The sequence below is a fragment of the Chaetodon trifascialis genome, chromosome 7, assembly GCF_039877785.1.
Source record: "Chaetodon trifascialis isolate fChaTrf1 chromosome 7, fChaTrf1.hap1, whole genome shotgun sequence".
NCBI lineage: Eukaryota > Metazoa > Chordata > Actinopteri > Chaetodontiformes > Chaetodontidae > Chaetodon > Chaetodon trifascialis.
This window is the reverse complement of record NC_092062.1, coordinates 3,476,269-3,481,851: the sequence shown is the minus strand read 5'-3', so window position 1 is coordinate 3,481,851 and position 5,583 is coordinate 3,476,269. Positions and strand designations below refer to the sequence as shown.

The 5,583-nt window shown below is 41.9% G+C and overlaps 1 long non-coding RNA gene across 1 annotated transcript; it reads right to left on the bottom strand.

The window, feature by feature from the left end:
- Positions 1-463: 463 nt before the first annotated feature.
- Positions 464-1,522, bottom strand: LOC139333374 (uncharacterized). Its single transcript, XR_011602329.1, has 3 exons — positions 1,480-1,522; positions 1,333-1,402; positions 464-665 (listed from the first exon to the last, which is right to left on the bottom strand). It is a non-coding gene; the product is annotated as an uncharacterized lncRNA (long non-coding RNA).
- Positions 1,523-5,583: the final 4,061 nt, after the last annotated feature.

Genomic DNA, 5,583 nt, shown 5'->3' with positions numbered 1-5,583 from the left:
ATTTAATTGTCTCTCACCGCTCTCACCACTCTGCCCGCCTTTCGGACTTCATGAAGGCCTATGATCTTTTGTTTTTGTCCCGCCCACTTAAAATCAAACCGTGATTGGTCAATTTTCCCATCACTCTCCAAACCAAAACACATAGCTTGGCCTTCCCCTGGATTCATGAAGTCCTAACCAATTAATGAGCCAGCTAACCGGGCTTTGATAGAGACGGAAGATTCTGATTGGATAATATGTTTCAGGACAGTAACCCTTTCATTGCTGATGTGAACTTGACAGTAAACTTCACTTTAGAACATAGATTAGAGAAAATGTATTAATGTATTGTATTAAATTAAATTAGATAGATTATATATAATAATTTAATACTTATATTTTTTGGTCCAGATTTTTTTAAGGCCTTCTCTGAAGGCCTAGAAGGCCCTGAAGGTTCCCCCCTGCCATAAGGTTACTACCCGGGTAGATTTTTGTGTTATGTTCTTATCTGTATCACAAGTGAAGTGAGTTGATGTCAGAAGGTCCTCGGAGTGGATCCCACAGCTGGCCAGACCGTGCACCATTCCATCTGAATCGCTTGTCCTTATGGCTCGCCACCGAACCTCCTCGGTCCGGAATTGGAATGAAGTCTTAATCCATCAACAAAACCCAAAAGGAAAACCAGTCTACACATAGAGTGTAGAACAAATAATCATTACTCTCTATTCAATTACATCTTTTTACTTCCACTTTTCACTCTATTTCTTTCATATATGCACCCAAATAAAGGATACACTGCATTTAAATGCTTTAAATGAGTCTACATATTTTTACAGTACAATATAAGTATTTTTACCATAAAGTTACAATATTAACTTATTCTTTTTTAACAACATATATATTTAACCAACTTTAGTGCAAAACACCCAATACATTAATTTCAATGACCACGAAAATAATTAACATGAACTGGTACCAAATAACCACATTTCTGTACCATAGCTGTCTCCATTTCTCATCATTAATCACAGTAAAGGCTCATTAGCTTAACCAGCTAGTAGCACATTAGCTTGTATAGCCTCACAATTAGCATTCACATCACCTTTTGCAGGTAAAACCCAGAGTTAGCTTAGCAGCGATTAGCCGCGATTGCCATTAGCTTCGCGCTAGGTCGTTAGCGATCTTTTTACAGCTTGTTTACAGAGTACACAATGATACCACAGGTACCAGAGTAGGTTTAAAACATTAAGGAAACATATCATGGACTCCGACTGGTTTTATGAACATGCTTCAGTAACAGGAACACCAACAGCTAACCTGAGGCCTAGCCCAGTAACATAGCATTTCTCTTACCAGAGTTCTCAGAGGCTTACAGGGTGAAACTCGGCTCCGCTCTCGCTCATGCACACTCACTCGACTTTCCCTAATAAACAGAACACTTATGAAGATACTGCTCGAGTATTAATGATTATTTTGCGTGGTTTTCGTCACATTACATACCCCGGTTCGTCAGCTCGTTCCATGTGCGAGTGCTCTGCTCAGTGGCTCAGCTCTGAGATGGCGCTCGGTGCAGACCTGTCACCTGTGTGACCACGCACAGGTCAGACCGAGATCACGTTCAATGCGTCTGATGTTACGCATAGGGGTGGTGCGCCACCAAGTGGTGAAGCTGAGGTACTACATTTAAATCACAAATATTGGTTTAGTAACCATGTGGGTTACAATGGCTTAAGATTTAAAGCAGTTGAGATGGAGGAAGTTCTGGCTCATCCACGCCTTTATCTCCTCCAGGCAGGTAATGAGTGTTGAGAGTGGTATTGCTGTTGATGGTGACAAACCAGTTGAATCAGTCCTGAGGTACAATTGGGTGTCATTGGCATAGCAGTGGAATGAAATTCCATACTGGCTGATGACATGACCAAGGGGGAGTATATATATAATTCAATTCAATTCAATTTTATTTGTATAGCGCCAAATCACAACAGAAGTTGTCTCAGGACACTTTCCATATAGAGCTGGTACAGACCAAGCTCTTTTATCTACAAAGAAACCAACAATTCCCCCATGAGCAAGCACTTGGCGACAGTGGCGAGGAAAAACTTCCTTTTAACAGGCAGAAACCTCAGACAGACAGACAGACAGACAGACAGACAGACAGACAGACAGACAGACAGAAAGGCAGTCAGATAGAGAGAGAGAGAGAGAGACAGAGAGACAGACATGCAATCACAGTAACAGTGACAGTGGATGTAATAATAGCAGTAGCAGTTGCAGTGGATGTCAGGCAGGGCCAAGGCAGGAGACGCAGCTGCAATCCACAATCCAGATTCAGCCACTGTCCATGGGAACCTGCAAGACGACAAAGCACAGAGACTCCGGGGAAGGAGCTAAGTTAGTAACACGCCGTGGTAGGACATGAAAGCGTGCGGATGGAGAGGGACAGAAGGACAGAGGAGCTCGGTGTATCTTTGGATGTACCCCGACAGTCTAATCCTATAGCAGCATAACTAGGGGCTGGTCCAGGACAAACCTGAGCCAGCCCTAACTATAAGCTTTATCAAAAAGGAAAGTTTTAAGCCTACTCTTAAATGTAGAGACAGTGTCTGCCTCCCGGACAAAGACTGGAAGATGGTTCCACAGGAGAGGAGCTTGATAGCTAAATGCTCTGACTCCTGTTCTGCTTTTTGAGACTTTAGGAACCATAAGTAGACCTGCATTCTGGGAACGCAGTGTTCGAGTAGGGCAATAAGGTACTATGAGCTCTTTAAGATAAGAAGGTGCCTGGCCTATAATGAAAAGTAGTGGACCAAGTACAGACCTTTGAGGGACACAGCAGGAGCAAGGAATGGTTATAGATTTTGCAGAGCCCATGCTGACAAAGTGGGACCTCACAGAGAGGTAGGATGTAAACCAGTCTAGGGCAGAGTTTGAGAGTCCAATATTTTCACGGAGGCGCTTGAGGAGAATGAGGTGGTCAATAGTGACAAAAGCAGCTGTCAAGTCAAGGAGAATGAAATATATATTAGATTAGAAAACTGACTGCTCTAGAAAAGCTCTTGGAGCTGTCATGAGCCGTCCTCTGGAAAGCAAAAATGTGCTGTGTACATGTTTTGCATCTGTATATGGACTTTTGCCCTGAAGGAAAAGTCAGGAGTGTTACAGTTCAGTCAAAGGAAGGCCAGGACCCAGTAGCAGAGATGATTAAAAACCAGATTTATTAACAAAAGGAGTAACAAAAATATACCTTTGGCAAGGAGAAAGATTTGTTTGCTAAAGAGTAAAAACTGAGAATCACCATAACGGAAAAAGTACATAAAACAAAGATGACAAGGAAAACTAATGATGCCTGAAAGTACAAAATAAAGAGAACATCACCATGCACTGGGAGAAAATGCCTAACTAATGGCAGAACCAAAAGCAACTATGAAAAGCTCAGAGCGATGTACAAACAATGGCACTGGAAAAAACACAGGAGGCAAGAGGAGCGGGACCAGTGTTGCCAGGTGGGAAATGTAGGATTATCGTACCAGAGACATAAAATTATCGTATTTTGAGGGAAATTATCGTACACCCGTCATAATCAAACTAAACAAGTCTATTGATGCGCTATAGTCACTCTAGTGTTGAATAGCGTCTAACAGGCACTCACGGCTTTGCGTCAGTACAGAATGGATCAAAGAACTAATGAGCCAAATCATGAGGCCTGGAGGACCACCCAATGTTAGGAAATAGACATAGCACCAGGTTTAAAAGGTAAATAGTATTCATGATAACTGACAAGGAAATAAAGATCTGGCTTCACGTATTGAAGTTTTATTTTCAGCGAAACAACATTGTCTCTGTCCTCAAAATGACAACAATTCATAAAATAAACAAAAACTGCACTTATGCAAACTTAAAAGTGCCTGCACAAGGTTCTAACTTAAAATAAAGTGCAGTTCTATGTGATTTTTTTGTTTTATGTTCTGTTCTGAACATAATAAGGCAGCTAATGTATGTTGTATGACATGTTGCAGGAATGTCAAAGACTGTATTTCTCATTGCTATGCTGCTAAAAACTCAAAGATATTGTGGAAAAAATAAATAAAATAAAGTGCATATAACCTGGCTATATGATAACCTGGAAAAGAGGTAACCAAGATAACAACAACAACATTATCTCTGTCCTCAAAATGACAACAATTCATAAAATAAACAAAAACTACACTTATACAAACTTAAAAGTGCCTGCACCAGCTTCCAAAAGCGGGTCTGAACCCTGTTTGTACTCTTGTAAAAAAAACGAACCACAACACAGAGCGTTTTGACATTTCCAATGTCGGTTGATTCATCAGTTAGGATGCTGAATTTTTTTCTCATCAGGATTTCTGATCGACTCTCAAAATAGCAGTCACCAATAACATGCTTTGCTATGGCAGTTGCCTTTGTGCGGCCAAGTAACATGTTTTGTGCAGTTTTTGAGTCACTAAATATGTCCTTGATAACATCCACCAGATGGTCTGTGGCCCTCATTGCGATGTTGTGCTCTGCTAAAAACCCCACCAGCTTGACCTCTGCAGTCTTTACCGCTGTTTCCAGCTTCTCCTTTTCTGACACTCTTTGCAGGCATTGTGTTATGGATTTTTGTGTTGGCGCTATTATCTTTTCTTTCTCTTTGTGTTTTTTGGATTTGCTGTGGTTTTTTAACACAGTTATTTCGGCCACCAGCTCTGTCTTGCAGCACCGGCAAAAAGCTTTGCTTTCCAAGCCAGCAACAGGTCTCAACCACCCAGCAAATTGGCTCTCCCACTCTTTTCTGTAAGTTTGTAGGCGATGCTGCTTACTTCGACTCTGCCCCGCCGTTTTCTTAGCCTCTCCTTCTCCTTCTCCTTCTCCTCTTCCTTCTCCTCCTCCTCCTCCTCCTCCTCCTTCAGGTTCTCTCATTTTCTTTTCCGCGCTTCACTTCTTCCAGACCAGGTCGGCTCTTTTTCTTCTTCTTTTCTTTTTTTTTTCATTTCCTCACTCATGGGGCGGGCGCAGCGGACTATTCAGCCAATCATTACCGTTGTTCTGAGGCAAGCTCACATTTAGAAGAGCACAATTGGCTTGAAACTTGTCATATGGAAAGAGATGCCTTCAGGGTTCACAAAAAAAATCGGACAGACAGTTGCGACAGGCTGATTACAACCGATTACAACCACACTTTCACGGAATGGTCAAATTATCGTATATTGGCCTTTTTTGGGATTATTGATCGTAGATCGTACAGAGGGCAAAATTATCGTACAAATACGATAATTATCGTACACCTGGCAACACTGAGCGGGACCAGAGATGAGCGATCACTAGGTAGCAAGTTGCGAGCAGCATGGAACTAAGACAATAGTCTTAGTTAGTAGTAGTAAGTCTTACTCTTAGGAGTAGAGCATGAGGTGGCTAAAGAAGCCGAGCTGAGTGGATCAGTCCGCCTCCCTCCCGCTCCAACCTGCTGAATGAGAATGGAGGAAAATGCAGTATCAGAAAGGAGGAAAAAACTAATGCTTGAGACCAGATCCATAACAAGGAGGAGGCCCTGAAAACATTTGGATTCTTCCTTTGGGGATCATAAATATCCACAGCCATATT